This window comes from Schistocerca piceifrons, chromosome 5 (genome assembly GCF_021461385.2).
Source record: "Schistocerca piceifrons isolate TAMUIC-IGC-003096 chromosome 5, iqSchPice1.1, whole genome shotgun sequence".
Taxonomy (NCBI): domain Eukaryota; kingdom Metazoa; phylum Arthropoda; class Insecta; order Orthoptera; family Acrididae; genus Schistocerca; species Schistocerca piceifrons.
The window spans coordinates 476,432,627-476,456,231 of record NC_060142.1 but is presented as its reverse complement, the minus strand read 5'-3'; positions in this window follow the sequence as shown (position 1 = coordinate 476,456,231).

Sequence of the window (23,605 nt, the reverse complement as noted above, 5' to 3'; positions counted from 1 at the left end):
AATGAACAGAACAACTCATCTGGAGTACGCTTCCACGTGTAGAGTCTGGTTGGGAGCACAGTGATGAAGCCAGCCTTACTGAATCCAGTAGCACACCGCAAGCAGTGTTGGCTGCCGCCCAGAGAGGCGGGCGTCCGTCTGGAGCCATCGTCGCTGTGGCGGAGCCTGCGACCGCTGGTCGTGGTGTCCACAGCGCTGGGGGTGGGGCCCCACCGCCCCCGCTGTTGCTGCCTCCTTGGCGCCGCCTCCCGCGCCTACAGCCTCGCCATCGCACTGGCTGTCCTGTGCCTGTGCTCCATGGACGCCGCCTTCGTCGCCGAAGCAGAAGTCGAGCAGAAGCGCATAGCCGCCTCTGCCTCCGGGTTCATCACCATCATCACCATAACGGTCACTGCTGCCCTGTCGATTCTCTCCTCACTGGCCGGAAACGGCGACAGATTCCTCTCCCTCGTGTCCCAGATCGAGCGCGTCGACGTTTTGTTCTACAAACGCGCCTCGCGAGCGAACAGTAGAACCTTTCTGTGTCTGTTGCTGGTAGCAGCAACGTTATTAACGTACTACAGTATGTTTATCGCTTTTCAAGTGATTTCTTCAAACAGTTTCGCTTTTGTAATGGTGTACGTCGCTAACTGTTTGACAGTTTTCATCGTTTTACAGTTCACAACTCTCGTGGCAGTACTAGGACACAGATTTTCCTTACTCAACGACACCATCCTCAGAATGTCGGACAACATTTCTGTCATGCAGTGGAATGAACTCAGCCAGCTGACAAACAATCGTCGACTGATGTTGGCAAGTAGACGTACTCACCCTGCGAAGAGGTTTCCGGAAGAATCTATAACTTTAATGACCATTCCGATCCTGGTAGATGTTCGGCTGGCTTACTTGCGACTGTCCAAAGTGGCGGCGGCCGTCAACAGAATGTACGGGATCCCGATGGTAGCCTGTGCGCTCCAGACGCTGACCGTCTCGTACCACGTCATATTTTGCATTCTCAGGGTTGCCTTACACCGGGAGAAAGCGGACCTGTTTGAAACGCTGACGGACACCAGCTACGTGGTTGTCACGCTGGCCAGCTTCGTCTGCATGGCGGCCGCCTGCCACTCGGCCGCTGCGCAGGCTAGCAGGACGGCGACCATCTCAGACGAACGCTGCCTGACGAATTCCTCAGGTAAGCAGACGCTGCCAGGGCTACATTGTTACATTACATCACTTGTATTCCCTGGATCCCACGGACAGTAGACCCTGGGATGAGAAAGTAAGTTAAAGATGTACATTTAATTTGATTTAGGTGGAATATGTTGTTGTTGTGGTCTTCAGTCCTGAGACTGGTTTGATGCAGCTCTCCATGCTACCCTATCCTGTGCAATTTCTTCATCTCCCAGTACCTACTGCAACCTACATCCTTCCGAATCTGCTTAGTGTAGTCATCTCTTGGTCTCCCTCTACGATTTTTACCTTCCACGCCGCCATCCAATGCTAAATTTGTGATCCCTTGATGCCTCAAAACATGTCCTACCAACCGGTCCCTACTTCTTCTCAAGTTGTGCCACAAACTCCTCCCCAATTCTATTCAATACTTCCTCATTAGTTATGTGATCTACCCATCCAATCTTCAGCATTCTTCTGTAGCACCACATTTCGAAAGCTTCTATTCTCTTCTTGTCCAAACTATTTATCGTCCATGTTTCACTTCCATACATGGCTACACTCCATACAAATACTTTCAGAAACGACTTCCTGACACCTAAATCAATACTGGATGTTAACAAATTTCTCTTCTTCAGAAACGCTTTCCTTGCCATTGCCAGTCTACTTTTTATATCCTCTCTACTTCGACCATCATCAGTTATTTTGCTCCCCAAATAGCAAAACTCCTTTACTACTTTAAGTGTCGCATTTCCTAATCTAATTCCCTCAGCATCACCCGACAATTCGACTACAGTCCATTATCCTCGTTTTACTTTTGTTGATGTTCATCTTATATCCTCCTTTCAAGACACTGTCCATTCCGTTCAACTGCTCTTCCAAGTCCTTTGCTGTCTCTGACAGAATTACAGTGTCATCGGCGAAACTCAAAGTTTTTATTTCTTCTCCATGGATTTTAATACCTACTCAAAATTTTTCTTTTGTTTCCTTTACTGCTTGCTCAATATACAGATTGAATAACATCGGGGAGAGGCTACAACCCTGTCTCACTCCCTTCCCAACTACTCCTTCCCTTTCATGCCCCACGACTCTTATACCTGCCTTCTGGTTTCTGTACAAATTGTAAATAGCCTTTCGCTCCCTGTATTTTACCCCTGCCACCTTTAGGATTTGAAAGAGAGTATTCTAGTCAACATTGTCAAGCTTTCTCTAAGTCTACAAATGCTAGAAACGTAGGTTTGCCTTTCTTTAATCTTTCTTCTAAGATAAGTCGTAAGATCAGTATTTCCTCACGTGTTCCAAAATTTCTACGGAATCCAAATTGATCTTCCCCGAGGTCGGCTTCTACTAGTTTTTCCATTCGTATGTAAAAAATTCGTGTTAGTATTTTGCAGCTGTGACTTATTAAACTGATATTTCGGTAATTTTCACATCTGTCAACACTTGCTTTCTTTGGGATTGGAATTATTATATTCTTCTTGAAGTCTGAGGGTATTTCGCCTGTCTCATACATCTTGCTCACCAGATGGTAGAGTTTTGTCAGAACTGGCTCTCCCAAGGCCGTCAGTGGTTCTAATGGAATGTTGTCTACTCCCGGGGCCTTGTTTTGACTCAGGTGTTTCAGTACTATCATTCGGAAAGTAAAGAACTTTTTTTTCTCCTGTTCGCTTCTCCCCCCCACCCCCCCCCCCCCCACCCCCCCCACCGCCACAGTCAACGAATCACTGACCTTAGTACTCATTCCGCTTCAGTTTTGCGGCAGCTAGGATCCAATACTTCTCAGCTGTGCGACTCAAAAATGTGTGACAAAATTGACGATCCCACCAAGTGTGGGATGCGCAGTGTTATCCGCTTTTGAAACACACAAGACGTCCGTCAGCAACGAAAGTGGAATATGTTACACGATCCAAAATCGATTGTGCTGTAAGTCAAAATGGTAAATACGTCCAAGCGATAGAAACGTGTATTGCAAGATTAACTATCGACAACAGAACACGGCCCTTCGAATTTGTGGTTTCGACAGAATGTTGTCGTGATCTCATTCTCGGATGAACGTTCTTGAAAGCATGACAAGTGGTCATAGACTCTGTAAGATCAGAGCTACAGACTGACGAACACACATTACGAGGCCGGCCGGAGTGGCCGAGCGGTTCTAGGCGCTTCAGTCTGGAACCCCGCGACCGCTACGGTCGCAGGTTCGAATCCTGCTTCGGGCATGAATGTGTGTGATGTCCTTAAGTTAGTTAGGTTTAAGTAGTTCTAAGTTCTAGGGGACTGATGACCTCAGAAGTTAAGTCCCATAGTGCTGAGAGCTATTTGAACCATTTGAACACACATTACGAGGTTTGCTCCAGGTGCTTGTTTGCCATTGTGTTAGTTTATAGGGTGGTCATTTGGAAAGTAACGAACGTTTTTTTCTGCAGAAATTTTTATTTGATCTAATTAAATGGAACTGTCTTTTACATAAAATTTGCTAGGCTTGCTACTTTTGTACATGATCACCGTTCAAATGTAGTCACTTGACATACCGTTTTACCAGCTTTTCTATGGCTTCTGCATACTCAACTGCCGCCATGTTGCTGTAAGGTTGTAGACTCAAAACATCTTTCAGTTTGGGAATTAAGTTCGACCAATCAACATTTATACGAGGGTTGGTACTTAAATGGTGGCAACTATACAAAAGAGGTACATGTTTGCACCTGTTACTCTCCTTCAAAGTAGTCACCAGCGTTGTGTAGAACCCGATGCCAGCGATGTGGAAGGCGTAGTATACCGTTAGCAGAACCTGTTCTCTTGATGGTACGAATCGAGCGGTCTACTGCCTGTCGAATCTCTGAAACAGTTCTGAAGTGAATGCCACGAAGCCTAAACTGAAACGCCAATCCAACGAATGACGTCATTATGGGTCGCCGCAAAAGTCGAAAGTGCGTCACAGCCCCAGTATGGTGAAAGTTATGGTGATTCTCATGTACGCCTGTGATGGTGTTATCCTAACGCGTTACGTTCCTCCACGGCAGACCGTCAATGCACTCTATTACTGTTCGTTTTTGGAGCATCAGCTTTGCGAAAGAAACGCCGACACTTTCTGCGCAACCCGACCCATCATTTTGTGTGATAATGCGCGGGCGCTGTGGCTGCTCTGTTCGGTCGATGGCACTGGGAAGTACTGTACTATCCACCATACTACCCGGACTTAAGTCTTTGTGACTTTGATCTTATTCCGAAGATGAAGGAACCACTTCGTGGCATTCGCTTCAGAACTGTTCTAGAGATTCGACAGGGCAGTAGACCGCTCCATTCGCACCATCAACAGAACAGGCTCTGCTAACGGTGTACTATCCCTTCCACATCGCTGGCAACGGGTTCTACACAACGCTGATGACTACTTTGAAGGACAGTAACAGGTGCAAACATGTAACTCTTTTGTATCGGTTGTGAATAAATAGTTGCCACTATTTAAGTTCCAACCCTCGTGGACAGATTACTGCGCTTTTTGCTAATGTGATGAACGGATCGCAGTTCGGAAGTGGTGTATCATGTTTAATAGCGTATGGGAGAATGTTCACCTGTGTCTGCCAGGTGCGTTCCTCGAATTTTGTCAGACGAACACAAAACCAAACTAATGGCAGCAGCAGTGACATTTCCCAGCCGCTATAAAAAGGATGGTGATGAATTTTTGAATCAAACTGTCACTGTTGATGAGACTGAGGTAACACATTTCCTACCAGAAACAAAGCGCCAATCAATGAAACGGCATCACTTGCAATCCCCCAACGAAAGCGAAAAAAGCAAATCAAGCTTTGAGTTCCAGAAAGATTATTGAGTTTTAGGTTCGTAAGATCGTCCTGGTCACCGATTACACACCTATAGGTGAGACCATAAATGCAGCGGCCTACTACCAGACACTTCAACGACTTCGCCGGGCCATTAAAACCAAGTGGAACGGAATGCTAACCTATGGAGTAATTCTCCTTCACAATAATACACGTCCGCACGCAGCAGGAATGACAAGATTTGCTTCAAAGGTTTCAGTGGAAAATGTTTCATCATCCACGATACAACCCGGACTTAGTACCAAGTGATTATCACGTATTTCCCAAACTGATACATGTTTTGAGTCTACGACCCTACAGAACTTATGATCAACTTAAAAAAGCCGTTGGTCACTGGTTCAGCAACATGGCGGCAGTTGAGTATGCAGAAGCCATAGAAAAGCTGGTAAAACGGTATGGTAAGTGACTACATTTGAATGGTGATTACGTAGAAAAGTAGCACGGCTAGCAAATTGTATGTAAAAGTTTCATTTAATTAGATCAAATAAAAATTTCTGCAGAAAAAAGAGTTCGCTACTTTCCGAATGACCACCGTATAAACTAACACAATGGCAAACAACCACATGGAGCAATCCTCGTAATGCGTGTTCGTCAGTCTGTAGCTCTGATCTTACAGAGTCTATGACCACTTGTGATGTTTGCAAGATCGTTCATCCGAGAATGAGATCACGACAACATTCTGTTGAAACCACAAATTCGAAGGGCCGTGTTCTGTTGCCGATAGTTATTCTTCCATTACACGTTTCTATCGCCTGGACGTATTTGCCATTTGTGACTTACAGCGCCGGCCGTTGTGGCCGAGCGGTTCTAGGCGCATAAGTCTGGAACCGCGCGACCGCTACGGTCGCAGGTTCGAATCCTGCCTCGGGCATGGATGTATGTGCCGTCCGTAAGCTAGTTAGGTTTAAGTAGTTCTAAGTTCTAGGGAACTGATGACCTTAGAAGTTAAGTCACATAGTGCTCAGAACCAATTGAACCAATTGACTTACAGCACAATCGAGTTTGGGTCGTGTAACATATTCCACTTTCGCTGCTGGCGATTAACATCAACTATGAAGAAAATGAACGCTTTTATTTTGCCAATGTTTTTACATTGTATAGAGTGCTTTACATATTCGCTTCGTTTTCTTGTGTCGAGCGTATTACTCTCGTGTTAACTTCTTCCCTCTCAGTTTATATATTTCATAAAACTAGATAATCCTGTTAACTGACTCGTACGGTGTTTTATATAAAAAAATTAAAAAAAGAGGTTCAAATGGCTCTGAGCTCTATGGGACTTAACATCTGAGGTCATCAGTCCCCTAGAACTTAGAACTACTTAAACCTAACTAACCTAAGGATATCACACACATCCATGCTGGAGGCAGGATTCGAACCTGCGACCGTAGCGGTCGCGCGGTTCCAGACTTAAGCGCCTAGAACCGCTCGGCCACAGCAGCCGGCGGTGTTTTATCATTCCTTTCTTGGAACGGCATGTCGCAGGGTACAAGGCGCCCTTTGGCAGTTCAGTTCCTCTGGTTACTTCTCGTCTACCCGGCATTCTGATGGTGACGCCAAAAGAGATCGCTAGTTATTTGCTACAGTATGTTGTTTCATCCATTTTGTTTCTTTCCCTCTTAATTTCATTATTTTTATATGATTCCGTTAGCTCCGTAAGCTTGTTCTTACGTGTATGTTATTATATTTTTATCTAATTTCGCAACAAGAGCATATCAGAATTGTCACTTAACTTTTTCCTTCTTTAACTATCTAACTTTGGTCGTGTTTTTAATTTATTGCATTTTATTACTGTAATAACTTATACACTTGGTAAGCCCACTATAGACTTTACCTATTGTATTCTTCTTTTTACGCCATATCCTACAATTTTATAATTGACGAATATGTGTACCGTATACCTACAGAAGCAGCATATAACGAAGTTACGACACAAACATTTTGTGGCCACTGCACAGCAGTTTGTTATGAACAGTAGCGCGGTCTACAAGATGACTCCACCGAAAATGTGGCCTAGTATATACCAAAATTTTAAATATGTGCGGTGACGCTAAGCCGATTTTGTGTTTATGTTTTGCCGGTGCCACTACCACTTCATTACATTAGAACATATTTTAAAGCAGCTATGCCTCGTAATATTTAAAGCGCATGTTTTCTACTTCTATTTCAGTAATATTTTTCATTATGTCCTATTTTATTAAGATGTAGACAATCCACTAGTGGTATTTACGTTTTTTCCATGTTTTACTGCAGATCTGAAGATTTTATTGCTGACCGAATCCGAAAATCTAAGGAACAAACAATTTTGTGATCATGGGACGAAAAAGAAAGACATTTATTACAGAAAAAAAACCTCTGAGTCGACAGGTTGGCCGCTAATGACGAGGTCGATGAGATTTCCTGACATCTTGGCAACTGTCCGGATTTTCGCGGATGATGCTGTAGTATACAGAGAAGTTGCAGCATTAGAAAATTGCAGCGAAATGCAGGAAGATCTGCAGCGGATAGGCACTTGGTGCAGGGAGTGGCAACTGACCCTTAACATAGACAAACGTAATGTATTGCGAATACATAGAAAGAAGGATTCTTTATTGTATTATTATATGATAGCGGAACAAACACGGGTAGCAGTTACTTCTGTAAAAATATCTGGGAGTATGCTTGCGGAACGATTTGAAGTGGAATGATCATATAAAATTAATTGTTGGTAAGGCGGGTACCAGGTTGAGATTCGTTGGGAGAGTCCTTAGAAAATGTAGTCCATCAACAAGGGAGGTGGCTTACAAAACACTCGTTCGACCTATACTTGAGTATTGCTCATCAGTGTGGGATCCGTACCAGGTCGGGTTGACGGAGGAGATAGAGAAGATCCAAAGAAGAGCAGCGCGTTTCGTCACAGGGTTATTTGGTAACCGTGATAGCGTTACGGAGATGTTTAACAAACTCAAGTGGCAGACTCTGCAAGAGAGGCGCTCTGCATCACGGTGTAGCTTGGTGTCCGGGTTTCGAGAGGGTGCGTTTCTGGATGAGGTATAGAATATATTGCTTCCCCATACTTATACCTCCCGAGGAGATCACGAATGTAAAATTAGAGAGATTCGAGCGCGCACGGAGGCTTTCCGGCAGTCGTTCTTCCCGCGAACCATACGCGACTGGAACAGGAAAGGGAGGTAATGACAGTGGCACGTAAAGTGCCCTCCGGCACACAGCATTGGGTGGCTTGCGGAGTGTAAATGTAGATGTAGATGTAGATATAGGACTTTTATCTCTGGCGGATTTACCTCCAAACATGGTTGTGTCATTTATTTTTCTCTGTACGGCTGCGAGACGAGTTGTTGTCTCCTTTGTACGGTGACGGGGAATGGTTACGGTATGTTTGATAGTGACCTCGTCTAGGGTACAGCAATGGTCTTCCTCCCACAGATCAACTATAATCGTTTCCAGTTGACTGGTGTAAAGAGAACTGTTGTGACGGTGAACGTTTTGCTGTGTAATAATCGTCTGAAACTCCTCTTCTCTGTAGTAGCGTGCGATATGTCAGAGGTGTCCCCAGTGGAAACACTCTGCATGTCCACCTCCTTCCTCCAAATGCAGGGCGCTAGACTTGTCAGAGAAATTGCTTCTTCCTCTTTCTCTAAAGTATGGACACGACCTTCATGGCTGCTATCTCTTGATTACTCAGTCCGGCAGTTCTGGCTGCCATAAAATGCTGTACCTGTTCGCTAAGAACCTGGAGTGTCAGAGAGGTGAGGTCGTGGTGATCTTTCATAGGGACCACATTCGGGGCTACTGTACACTGACGGAAAAAAATCGCAACACCAACAAGGAGTTGTGTGACATAAACGAAAATTGGTAGGCGTGTTTCCTCATCTGAAAGATGACGAAGTTTCGCACCAGTCGCATGAGTGGCGCTAGTAGCGCAACTGTGAGGAAGCGAATCAGATTTGCTTTCAATACACGCTGTAAGGGCGTGAGCGTTAGTTGCCTTTGACTGGATGTGGTGAGTTGATGTTAGTCAAGAATGCTTCTAAGGCGACAGATATTATCATCAACATCTTACTGAGTTTGAACGAGGTCTGTAATAGGACTACGAGAAGCTGGGTGTTCCTTCTGCGATACTGCAGAAACACTTGGCAGGAGTGCAGCCACTGTACATTATTGTTGGCAGCAATGGTCACGGGAAGGTACGGTTGACCGAGAGAGGTGGCGCAGTGGTTAGCACACTGAACTCGCTTTCGGGAGGACGCCGGTTCAAATCCGCGTCCGGCCAACTCGATTTGCGCTTTCCGTGATTTCCCTTAATCACTTTAGGCAAATGGCGGGATGATTCCTTTGAAAGGGCAAGCCCGACTCCCTTCCCCATCCTTTCCTAACCCGATGGAACCGATGACCTCGCTGTTCGGTTCTCTCCCCCAAATCAACCAACCGAGGTACGGTCGCAGGAAGATCGGTCCCCAGACGGCCATGTGGCACTACTGAGAGACAAGACCATCGTGTTCAGCGTAAAGATGTGACGCATCGTACCCCATCTGAAGCAGAAATTCGAGCTTCAGTTGCCACCACAGTGACACAAAGAAATGTTACAAATCGGTTACTTCAAGGACAGCTTTAAGCCAGACGCCCTGTAGAGTCCATTCCACTGACCCCAAACCACCGCCATTTGCGACATCTGTGGAGTCAAGCGAGAGTTGACTAGAGGGTAGGGTGGACGTCTGTCGTATTTTATGATGAAAACTGGTTCTGTGTCGGTACCAGTGATGGTCAGAAGGAGGAGGCCAAGTGAGGACCTGCAACCAACCCGTCTGTGTGCTAGACACTCTGGACCTGTAGTTACGGTCTGGGGCGGGATTTCGTATGACAGCAGGAGCACTCTCGTAGTTATCGCTCGCACGCTGGCCGCATATTTGTACGCCAGTCTGGTAATTCGACCTGTCGTCCTTCTATTCATGAATAGCATGCCAGGGGGTGTTTTCCAACAGGATAACGCTGTCGTTAATACCGCTGTTGTAAAACAACATATTCTACAGAGTGTCGACATGTTGCTTTAGACTGCTAGATCTGCATATTGTTTCCAATGGTGCACATATGGGACATCATCGGGGGACAACTCCAAGTCATCAACAAACAGTATTAACCATCCCTATAGTGACCGACCAAGTGCAACAGGCATGCAACTCCAACCCACAAAATGACATATGACGCCTTTACGACACAGAGAATGCACGTTTGCATGCTTATATTCTACTTTGCAATAGCTTACCTCGCGCTTGCATTAATCTGTGATCTTGCGATGTTAATACTTAAATACGTTACCTAGACAAATGTGTTCCCGAAATTTCATTCCTCTACATTAATTATTTTATGGTGTTGCGATTTATTTCCGTCAGTGTATTTCTTTCACCCAACTATTTTTCTGTTGGATATCCTCTACATCTACATCTACATACATACTCCGCAATCCACCATACGGTGCGTGGCGGAGGGTACCTCGTACCACAACTAGCATCTTCTCTCCCTGTTCCACTCCCAAACAGACCGAGGGAAAAATGACTTCCTATATGCCTCTGTACGAGCCCTTATTTCTCTTATCTTATCTTTGTGGTCTTTCCGCGAAATGTAAGTTGGCGGCAGTAAAATTGTACTGCGGTCAACCTCAAATGCTGGTTCTCCAAATTTCCTCAGTAGCGACTTCTTTCCTCTAGAGACTCCTAACCGAGTTCCTGAAGCATTTCCGTAACACTCGCGTGATGATCAAACCTACCAGTAACAAGTCTAGCAGCCCGCCTCTGAATTGCTTCTATGTCCTCCCTCAATCCGACCTGATAGGGATCCCAAACGCTCGAGCAGTACTCAAGAATAGGTCGTATTAGTGTTTTATAAGCGGTCTCCTTTACAGATGAACCACATCTTCCCAAAATTCTACCAATGAACCGAAGACGACTGTCCGCCTTCCCCACAAGTGCCATTACATGCTTGTTCCACTTCATATCGCTCTGCAATGTTATGTCCAAATATTTAATCGTCGTGACTGTTTCAAGCGCTACACTACTAATGGAGTATTCAAAAATTACGGTTTTTTTTACCTATTCATCTGCATTAATTTACATTTATCTGTATTTAGAGTTAACTGCCATTCTTTACACCAATCACAAATCCTGTCCAAGTCATCTTGTATCCTCCTACAGTCACTCAACGACGACACCTTTCCGTACACCACAGCATCATCAGCAAACAGCCGCACATTGCTATCCACACTATCCAAAAGATCATTTATGTAGATAGAAAACAACAGCGGACCTACCACACTTCCCTGGGGCACTCCTGATGATACCCTCACCTCCGATGAAGATTCACCATCGAGGACAACGTACTGGGTTCTATTACTTAAGAAGTCCTCGATTCGGTTGCGCCACTTGAAGAATTCCTTTGTTGGCGAGACACCTTTTGCCAGAAGAGCTTGGTAGATGTCTTCTGCGAATCCATTCAGGAAGTGTGAGATATTGTTAGGTGCTGTCGTATTAGGATTCACTATGTGGCGTAGGAACAAATTCCGTATGTAAGACTGTGACGTATCCACATGACGCTGGACCCTCCTCTTCTATTGTTATTTCGCTAAGCGGACTTGCTGTTTTTTGTCACCAAATATTTTCTTGAGTTTGGTCTGGAATTTGACCCAGTTATCGAGTTTCTCCTCGTCGCTCTCGAACCACTACTCAACTGTGCCGTCCAAGTAAATGTTCACCTTTGCCAAACACATCATGCCATCCCACCTGTCATGTTTTTGCACTCGCTTGCACTCTTGCAGCCATTTCATCGGGTCCTGACCGATGGATACCTGATGTGTAGCTTCCTGGTGTTTTGGAATCCACTGATTTGCTCCTGTCAGGATAGGCGGTGGTTTAGATGTTTCGAATTACCCAGCACCCACCAAACAATGTCACGCTTTTAATCAGTCTCATGTCCAAATTCGAAAGCAGGGGTCGTCAATGAAGTATAGCGTTTAGCACATAATGCACATTTATTACTGGCCCGAGTTTACAGACAGAATAGAACTGCCTACTTGACACAGAGTGCTACTGTCCTCACAAACATCGAGTACTCTAGAATATGCAAACATTAAAACATAAGAAATTCTGAGAACTTTCTAGGGATGATAAATAATAAACATTTGTGAGGGGTCGGGTTTGAACTGGGGACTGACAGTGCGCCAACCAGGAACACCAACCGCTACTCCGTAATACATGTAATGTAGCTCACTCCAGTAGTACTGATAATGTAATGGATATTAGACATTGCATATATAGATATAGTTGGCACTATATATAAAGATTATGAGGCTGCGTGTCGATTCACTGTGATCAGCAGACTTATAAGTATGTGTTGAGGAGTAAAGTTACTATGGTCAGTGTTCCCCGATATGCGCAAAGAAAATGACTATGACCTGTTGTAAGGAAATACGGATTTGACGTGGAAAATTGCGATTTTAACGCATCAATAGCTGTAAGGAGGATGGAAGATTGTACGTGGAAAATTATGTCCAGTGTGATATTCCTGGCTGTGGCCGCCCGTATTTTATCTTGCTAGAAGCTCGCCTTGATGCAGCTTGATACACGTGAGGTAACATACAGTACAAAAGTAGAGTATGGTACTGTATGGATTATTCCCGTGGGAGAGTCAGCCAATTGTACTGAACTTGCTTCTGATTCGTCCTCAGATTGGAGTGTTAGGGGCCAAAACGCCTAACTTCTCTTATTAATTATTTATTAATTTTCATTGTATTTAACCCAGTTTTTAGTATGACAATCTCTACGAGTCCATCGTTTTTGTTTATCAAATTTCACTAGTTTTGAGAAACATAAGGGTAACGATATTGCAACCGAAGTGCTTCGGACACCTTCGGGTCGCTTTGGCGCGCCTGGGAGTCGACGTACCTCGGCTGCGCTAGTCACTTTGTTTTGGGTGTTCTTCAGAGTCGAATGTGTATCTCTGTTTTGAACGGACATATCGTACTCTATATCGAAAGTTGCCATAAAAGTTACCGTACCGGTACTATTAAGAGAGCTACATCGAGTGTTGTAGAAGACAGTGTTCAAAAATGGTTCAAATAGCTCTGAGCACTATGCGACTTAACTTCTGAGGTCATCAGTCGCCTAGAACTTAGAACTAATTAAACCTAACTAACCTAAGGACATCACACACATCCATGCCCGAGGCAGGATTCGAACCTGCGACCGTAGCGGTCGCTCGGTTCCAGACTGTAGCGCCTAGAACCGCACGGCCACTCAGACCGGCGAAGACAGTGTAAAAAGTGATACTTTAAAATATAAACAAACAGGATACATTAATGAGAGGTGTCGCCTACTATCATTGTCAGTACTGCAGATCTTGCCCTATGTAGATACAGTGTATATGGGTAAGTGGCATCGCACATAAAAAGCACGAACACAGGTTCAAGTTCGAGATGACAGCATAGCAGTCTCCGCCGAAGATGATCCCAGACGGGCTGTCTTCTGCACTGGTGACACAACTTTAGAAGACGACAGGTTGGTGGATAGAGCGGTTAGGGACTCTTATTCAGTCTCTACAGATCTCTCCAGCTTCCAGATCTGACTTTCAACACGACAACGTATAATTTATACCAGTCATAAGGCCGAAATAGATATTTATAATTCCAGAGGCACAGCCATCAAGAGGGGGTATTTCCGATACTTTGCTCACTGGCGAATGTCATCAGATTGAGGCTGCAATTGACAAAATGTGGGTGGTTTCCTAGGACGATTCTGCCTGGCGAGTGGGACGCGTGACGGAGGTAGCCTGCGGCCGGAACGATTGACATTTCCGGGTTGCAGCAGGAGCCGTCGTGTTGAGCCGCCCGAACTGGACAGGCTGGGGTACAACATGCAGCTGACCTAACTGTGTTGTCCTCTAGGAGACCGAATAGCGAACTAATACCCAGTACCTCTTGGACAGCCTTCGTGATCGCTTGTGTCTGAATTTTCTTCGTGGAAATTTGAGAAGATTCAATACGAGCGTGTGTGTTGCGCTGAACAATTATTGCCTCCCATGTAAATTGATCGGCTGAGAGATTGTACCGCCATTCTATACATTTTCCGTCTTTTTTGGCTGAGAGAACACGGATTGTGATGTGTGTTGTGTGCATCTAGATGGCGGAAAACAGGCGGAAGAGACGTTTGCTGGTTCTCTAGACCTAAGAAACACCTTAGTTGACTTTGCAAAGTACGAGGATGATTTTGAATCTGTTATATCATTGACATTGGTATTCGTAAAAAAATAGGAGTCGAACTACCAGTTTTCTCTATTTCCGAGTTTTCACGTATAAGATCTCAGGCGGGATAAGTTTCTAGTTACTTAGTGATTTGGAGAACGTCCCACATAAAGACCTCACTAAAGTTTTGGGTTTCTAGAGATATGATTTCCACTCTTTATCTTCGGAATTATACTGTCCAAGTGATAGGTATCATACTACTATGCGGCTGATATAGAGAACTATCGCGTAAATCGTACAATATGCTGGCAAACCTTGTGAAATTATGTATGTTCTTGTAATTCCAGAGTCTGCAGACGACTGTAGAAAACATGGCAGCAAGCAAGAAGGTTGGGGCTGGAAAGTGTAACGCCTTTGTGCCGGGGGAACCAGCCCAGCCTTTGCACACCATTTCAGAGAGTGATCGCTATCCGTGGAGGGCGCTCTGATCGCGCATCAGGCCAGAGTGTGTGGTGGGCAGTTCCCACGTGACCGCTGGCCTCGGTGGATGACCGACGGACCCCGTGGGAAATATCTAGTGCTGCAACTATATACAGCCCATGTTGTTATGGGATCTGTCTGTCTTCGCGGTATATACAGGGTGGTAAATTGATCGTGACCGGACCAAATATCTCACGAAATAAGCGTCAAACGAAAAAACTACAAGGAACGAAACTCGTCTAGCTTGTTGGGGGAAATCTGTTGGCGCTATGGTTGACTCGCTAGATGGCGCTGCCATAGTTCAATCGGAAAAGTTAACCTTTCCCCGACAGTAGCAGAGCAGTGTAATCGAGGAAGTATCTTGGGTGGTTGTTGTTGTTGTTGTTGTTGTGGTCTTCAGTCCTGAGACTGGTTTGATGCAGCTCTCAATGCTACTCTATCCTGTGCAAGCTTCTTCATCTACCAGTACGTACCGCAGCCTACATCCTTTTGAATCTGTTTAGTGTATTCATCTCTTGGTCTCCCTCTACGATTTTTACCCTCCACGCTGCCCTCCAATACTAAATTGGTGATCCCTTGATGCCTCAAAACATGTCCTACCAACCGATCCCTTCTTCTTGTCAAGTTGTGCCACAAACTCCTCTTCTCCTCAATCCTATTCAATACTTCCTCATTAGTTACGTGATCTACCCATCTAATCTTCAGCATTCTTCTGTAGCACCACATTTCAAAAGCTTCTATTCTCTTCTTGTCTAAACTATTTATCGTTCATGTTTCACTTCCATACATGGCTACACTCCATACAAATACTTTCAGAAACGACTACCTGACACTTAAATCTATACTCGATGTTAAGAAATTTCCTTTCTTCAAAAACGCTTTTCTTGCCATTGCCAGTCTACATTTTATATCCTCTCTACTTAGACCATCATCAGTTACTTTGCTCCCCAAATAGCAAAACTCCTTTACTACTTTAAGCGTCTCATTTCCTAATCTAATTCCCTCAGCATCACCCGACTTAATTCGACTACATTCCATTATCCTCGTTTTGCTTTTGTTGATGTTCATCTTATATCTTCCTTTCAAGACGCTATCCATTCCGTTCAACTGCTCTTCCAAGTCCTTTGCTGTCTCTGACAAAATTACAATGTCATCGGCGAACCTCAAAGGTTTTATTTATTCTCCATGGATTTTAATACCTACTCCGAATTTTTCTTTTGTTCCCTTTATTGCTTGCTCAATATACAGATTGAATAGCATTGCGGAGAGGCTACAACCCTGTCTCACTCCCTTCCCAACCACTGCGTCCCTTTTGTGTCCTTCGACTCTTATAACTGCCATCTCGTTTCTGTACAAATTGTAAATAGCCTTCCGCTCCCTGTATTTTACCCCTACCACCTTCAGAATTTGAAAGAGAGTATTCCAGTCAACATTGTCAAAAGCTTTCTCCAAGTCTACAAATGCTAGAAACGTAGGTTTGCCTTTTCTTAATCTAGCTTCTAAGATAAGTCGTAGGGCCAGGATTGCCTCACGTGTTCCCATATTTTTTTACGGAATCCAAACTGATCTTCCCCAAGGTCGGCTTCTACCAATTTTTCCATTCGTCTGTACAGAATTCGCGTTAGTATTTTGCATCCGTGACTTATTAAACTGATAGTTCGGTAATTTTCACATCTGTCAACGCCTGCTTTCTTTGGGATTGGAATTATTATATTCTTCTTGAAGTCTGAGGGTATTTCGCCTGTTTCATACATTTTGCTCACCAGATGGTAGAGTTTTGTCGGGACTCGCTCTCCCAAGGCTGTCAGTAGTTCTAATGGAATGTTGTCTACTCCCGGAGCCTTTATTCGACTTAGGTGTTTCAGTGCTCTATCAAATTCTTCACGCAGTATCATATCTCCCATTTCATCTTCATCTACATCCTCTTCCATTTCCATTATATTGTCCTCAAGAACATCGCACTTGTATAGACCCTTTATATACTCCTTCTACCTTTCTGCTTTCGCTTCTTTGCTTAGAACTGGGTTTCCATCTGAGCCCTTGATATTCCTACAAGTGGTTCTCTTTTCTCCAAAGGTCTCTGTAATTTTCCTGTAGGCTGCATCTATCTTACCCCTAGTGAGATAAGCCTCTACATCCTTACATTTGTCCTCTAGCCATGCCTGCTTAGCCATTTTGCACTTCCTGTCGATCTCATTTTTGAGACGTTTATATTCCTTTTTGCCTGCTTCATTTACTGCATTTTTATATTTTCTCCTTTCATCAATTAAATTCAGTATTTCTTCTGTCACCCAAGGATTTCTACTGGCCCTCGTCTTTTTACCTACTAGATCCTCTGCTGCCTTCACCACTTCATACCTCAAAGCTATCTATTCTTCTTCTACTGAATTTCTTTCCCTCATTCTTGTCGATTGTTCCTTTATGCTCTTCCTGAAACTCTGTACAACCTCTGGTTCTTTCAGTTTATCCGGGTCCCATCTCCTCAAATTCCCAGCTTTTTGCAGTTTCTTCAGTTTTAATCTACAGTTCATAACCAATAGATTGTGGGCAGAGTCCACATCTGCCCCTGGAAATGACTTACAGTTTAAAACCTGGTTCCTAAATCTCTGTCTTACCATTATATAATTTATCTGAAACCTGTTAGTATCTCCAGGCTTCTTCCATGTATACAACCTCCTTTTATGAACCAAGTGTTAGCTATGATTAAGTTGTGCTCTGTGCAAAGTTCTACCAGGCGGCTTTCTCTTTCATTTCTTACCCCCAATTCATATTCACCTACTACGTTTCCTTCTCTTCCTTTTCCTACTATTGAATTCCAGTCACCCATGACTATTAAATTTTCATCTCCCTTCACTATCTGAATAATTTCTTTTATCTCATCATACATTTCTTCAATTTCTTCGTCATCTGCAGAGCTAGTTGGCATATAAACTTGTACTACTGTTGTAGGCGTGGGCTTCGTGTCTATCTTGGCCACAATAATGCGTTCACTATGTTGTGTGTAGTAGCTTACCTGAACTCCTATTTTTTTATTCATTATTAAACCTACTCCTACATTACCCCTATTTGATTTTGTATTTATAACCCTGTATTCACCTGACCAAAAGTCTTGTTCCTCCTGCCACCGAACTTCGCTAATTCCCACTATATCTAACTTTAACCTATCCATTTCCCTTTTTAAATTTTCTAACCTACCTGCCCGATTAAGGGATATGACATTCCACGCTCCGATCCGTAGAACGCCAGTTTTCTTTCTCCTGATAACGACATCCTCTTGAGTAGTCCCCGCCCGGAGATCCGAATGGGGGACTATTTTACCTCCGGAATATTTTACCCAAGAGGACGCCATCATCATTTATCCATACAGTAAAGCGGCATGCCCTCTGGAAAAATTACGTCTGTAGTTTCCCCTTGCTTTCAGCCGTTCGCAGTACCAGCACAGCAAGGCCGTTTTGGTTAATGTTACAAGGCCAGATCAGTCAATGATCCAGACTGTTGCCCCTGCAACTTGGGCGGTATTTTCCGTATTTCATAATCTGTAGACCAATTTTGCAGTGTTTAACTGTCAGTTCAATATGACTGCTGTATGTTTTTCGATCTGTACAAAGTAGTTTACCACTGAAAGTCTCGTAATTTTTCTGTCTGCAGAAAATGGTGGAGAGTGCTATGTGTTTACAGTTACACAAATATTTATTTCAACTTCCAAACATCGTCGTTTTGGCGTGTTAAATCAGATATAGCAGCTGCTATCGGTTTCGGGATCTATTTCCCACAAAAGCATGTGGAGTGTGTCAGGGATGAAAACTGGGAACTTTCACAAGTGCACCGCGATCTTTTTAGCCTCTGTGTCCAAATGTGGTGGTATACATCGCAAAACTGAAGCAGACTACTATGCAGCAATCTTTTTGGAAGTGTATTTAGAGTCATATTCAACTAGATTTAATAACTCCTGAAGCAGCTTATGTTCAAAGACAAGGGAAGGATGTGATATTTCCCACAAAAGCGCGCGAAGTGTCTCAGCGATAGTTTCACAGGTATACTGCGATCTTTTTTTGTGATATCTTCAAGACATGTATTTGACAATACTTTACACGTTGCTTAAACGCCAGATTTAATAACTCCTGAAGCAGTTCGTGTTCAACGGCAAGGGGTATCTGTGTGCCACAAAGAAGAGCAAGGCATTTCCAGCTCGATAAGAAGTGCTTAGTGCGTGGCCACTCTGCGGTTGTTGGCGGCCAGTGCTGCGAGCCCAGCGCTTGGTTAATTCCAGCCGACATGCAGACTCTGAGGCAGGGAGCGCGGGAGCCAGAGTGGGTGGACGTCTTGTCTGTTGTGCTTCGGACTTTCATCGAATGATCTGTAATTACGGCACACGCATTTATCAACATCAGTTCCAAAGTGTAACTTAGCCCCACCCTGCTGCATCTTCATTATTGGATGAAGCATATTCATCTTCTTCATGCCGTCTCCAAATATCATTGCTTTTTAAGCATTGTGAAGGTGGCTATGGACATAGTCATCAGCTTCGTGGTTACAGATCATATACCAGTTAAACTCCTCCTTTTCCAGGACAGACATCTCATCCGCTAAGCACATAGTACACAGTAAACAATTACATCCATCCTCTTGGGAAGGTCAGCACAGTCTGAGCGAATTTCCCACCATTTTTCCCCAGACCGCCATTTGGATTACATCACGCAAGGGGAGCGGGGTGGTAGAGGGGGGGGGGGGGGGGGGGGGAAGGCCAACAGTGCTCTCTGGTGGTGGTTTTGTCAACAAGATCAGTTGGGCTTCAGATTTCAAGGTGAACACACTGGATGGATGGTTCAAATGGCTCTGAGCACTATGGGCTTTAACATCTGAGGTAACCAGTTCCCTAGAACTTAGAACTACCTAAACCTAACTAACCTAAGGACATCACACACATCCATGACCGAGGTAGGATTCGAACCTGCGGCCGTAGCGGTCGTGCGGTTCCACGGTTCCAGACTGGTACTGGATGGAGCTACAGTCTATGACAACTCAAATGGTTTAAATAAACAATATACCACAATGCGTACAAAATAAAGGCTTCCAGCAACCCAGAACAGACTGAGTTCTTTTACAATTACCTTCTTTTACAATTACTTGATTGGGGGAGGGAAGGGGGAGGGGAGGAGAGGGAGGTGGTGTTAGGTTAGTGGAGGTAGCCCAACTAACCTATTTTCCCGCGAAAATTTGTACTTACCAGCATTATGTTGGTGCAACGTTGTATCCGCCATCTTGAATAAATTTGGCAACAATACAGAGTGGGGTCACACCCCCTTTGCCCTATTACTCCCTTCTGAATATCCTCGTGTTCCCTTTCCGATTCTCTCCTCCCATCTCTCTGTCTTGTCCGCAGCTCATGGTCTCGCGGTCTCGTTCTCGCTTCCCGAGCACAGGGTCCCCAGTTCGATTCCCGGCAGGGTCAGGGATTTTCACCTGCCTCGAGATGGCTGGGTGTTTGTGTTGTCCTCATCATGTCATCATCATTCATGAAAGTGGCGAGATTGGACTGGGCAAAGATTGGGAATTTGTACTGGTGCTGATAACTGTGCCGTTGAGTGCCCCACAAACCAATCATCATCATCACCATCTCTCTGTCCTCCGACTGTGTCCATCTCCTCCTTCCCACATTCTGTCTGTCCTTCTCCTCCTACCCCTTCTCTATCCATGTTATCGCCACGACCCCAATAGGAGGCTGATGGTTCTTGCCCCACAATATTTCTTTCCAGATTATAACTACAAGGGACGGTCGAAATGTTTCCGATCGAATGGCGTACAGTCCAGAATCGGTATGCCAATCACGCCAAGTCGCCTTGAGCACTGAGGCAATCATCCCATCAATGCACCGGATTAGAGATACCAAATTCGTAAAACACCACGTCCAGCTGCATGAGGAAGTCCGCAGCTGTCTGCTGCAATCCTCGACCGACAGGAATTGTTGACCCTTCAAGGCCTTTTGTTAAGGGACCAAAGCGTGATAATCGCATGGGGTGAGGTCAGGACTATAAGGCGGGTGTTCAAGTGTCTCCCACTCGAATTGGCGTAACTTCTGCGTTACAACATTTGCACAATGAAGACATGCGTTGTCGTAAATCGATACGGGACTTGGTGCGCCATTCCACAATGGTGGTTATCGAAAGATGTGTTGCCCCATAATCATTCTCCATTCTGCGATGGTGTCTACCGGTGTTTGCCCTTAGGCTGGCAAGAAAAGATAGCAGCACGTTCGTTCCGCTTGGGTGCATCTGCTAATAACGTCGCCACAATTTCACTTTTGTATATTTACTGCATGCACATTGGAAAGACGAGAATGCCACACACATATTTTGCCTGCATGTCGGTGCTTACATACCCACATCAGAAGCAACGCCCTCAAACTGAAACGTTTTGATCGCTCCTTATAATATGTCTACCAAATTTGTCTGTAATCGTCCCAGGGGCTTAGGATGAGCTTTTTAAAAGTTGGTTTGCACGACCACGAACATGTAAAATTTATTTCAGATATAGATAAAATGTTTCATACTTAATTTGCACATATTTCATCTGTGTTTCTGGAGAATTTGCCCTGCCGTTTCATTTTTATGCAGCTCAATGTTTATGTTGCTGTATTTCCTAAACTATGTGCTGTACAATGATATAACTTTACAGGTACATTCATTGGTATGTGTGTCTTCTGTCTGAGAAATGTGTCGTGAATGCAGTTAGTAGTAAAGAAATAATAAATTAAAACGTCATGCATTATGTTGAAGTTTTTCACGCATCTCACTGCTTACGACGTCACATCTCCTGAACTATGTGTTATACAATGATACGTTTTTGTATGTACGTCCAGTGACATATGTGGGTACTGTCTGCGAAATGTGTTGCGAATAGAGTTAGTAGCAAAGAAGTAACAGGTTTAAACGTCATACATGATGAGGTAGATTTTCACACACCTCATTGTTTATGACGTTATATTTCCTGAACTACTTGTTTTACTGTGAAATAATTTTGCTGGAACATTGAGTGGTACATGTAAACACTGTCTACAAAATGTGTCGTGCTTACAACTAGTAGTAAAACAACGTCATACTTCGTGCAAGAGTTTTGTGAACACCGAAAAGTTTGATATTATATGTAAAGTACGTTGCAAGTCACTAAGTACTCTCATTCTCAATTACTGAATGAATGTAGTATGGGTATTGACGTATTGTGGGCTACACTTCCTTTTTGTCCCCCACCTCACCCATTCGAGAATAATACATAGGTTGATTTTTTTCACTGTGTACAAACTCTGATAAACTCATGTCCAGAAATGCATGGTTTTCATGTAAGAGACCATTTATTCAGCCATACGTTGTTACAGAGACTGCGACCTAATACGTGCTATACCATGTAGCCACAGTTGCAGTATGTGTTGAAAATGATTTCTATGTGCCTCAACGCAAGCATGTACACGCCATAGCATGTTTTGTCCCACACGTTCACATCGGCCAGGCTGCATCTGAACAGTGTCAAAGGCATCATGAACAAACTGCTCCAGTATCTCCACATCTGGAATCGGCTCTCCATACACGATACAATGCTTTTGCGGTGGCCACATAACCACAAATCGCACGGATTGAGATCCGATGAACTAGCAGATCATGCAACTGGACTCCCTCGTCCAATGCATCGACCAGGGCAGACACGATTGAGATCCATCCGGACTTTGACAGCGAAATGGGCTGACGCACCATCATGTAGCAGCCACATAACCCTCCGAATCATGAATAGCACTTCTTCCAGCAGGGGAGGCAAAGTCGCGAGCAAGAAACACCGGTAGTTGCGGGCTGTTAGGTGACGTGGAGGGAAGACTGGTCCCAAGACACAGTCGCCAATTATCCCGGCCCACACATTCCATCTGCACCGATGCTGATGATTTGCTGTCACCATACCATGGGGGTTCTGCATGCTATCCACAGATGACTGTTATGAAAGTTGAAGATACCACTCTGTGTAAAGGTGGTCTCATCTGTGAATAGGATGGATGGCGCAAATCCTGGAATCATAGTCGCGTGATGAAGAAACCAGTGACAAAATTGCTCCTGATGTAGGACGTTTGTCGGTAGTAAGCCCTGCACACACTGTACGTGATAAGGTTAGTACCAATTGTCGTGGAGAAGGTTCCACACGGTCGTCTCGTTTACCTACCACTGGCAGTCCAACTGCCTGGTACTGACACGGCGGTCGCCTTCGACAGAGTTAATCACATTTTCCTCCAAGTCTGGAGTCCCAACATTTCGGGTCTGTCCTTCGTGATTTCCTGCTTCCTGAAACGACCCTGTCTCAGGCAAACGGCGAAACACTGTTGCAAACATTGAATGCTGTGGTTGTCGTCCGCGGGGATAGGTCTCCTGATACAACCTTGCTGCCCACTGCCCCTTGCCATTTCCCTTTTCGTAAGTAAACGCCACATCGCCAAACTCTCGATTCGAACACGGAACCATTGTGTACAACGCTGTATCATATTCATTACATGGTGAGCCAGAAAGAGAAGTGAATCGGACACAACATTACCAATTACGAGGGTTGCCCAGAAAGTAATGCACCGCATTTTTTTTCTTCAACAATTCTTTATTGAACATAATGAGAATTACACACCCTGTTTTTCCACGTAATCTCCATCCCGTTCTATGCCTTTCTCTAGCGCAAAACAAGGGCGTGCATGCCCTGTCGGTAGCAATCCTTGTCCTGGTCTCGGAGCCAATGCTTCACTGTGTGAATCACCTCTTCATCGTCCTCAAAATGTCTTCTACGAATGGCTTCCTTTAGTGGCCCAAACAACTGGAAGTCCGAGGGGGCTAGGCCAGTAGGGGTAAGACTGTCCAACCCTGTTTTGCGGTGCGTTCAGCAGTCCTCCGACTTGTGTGGG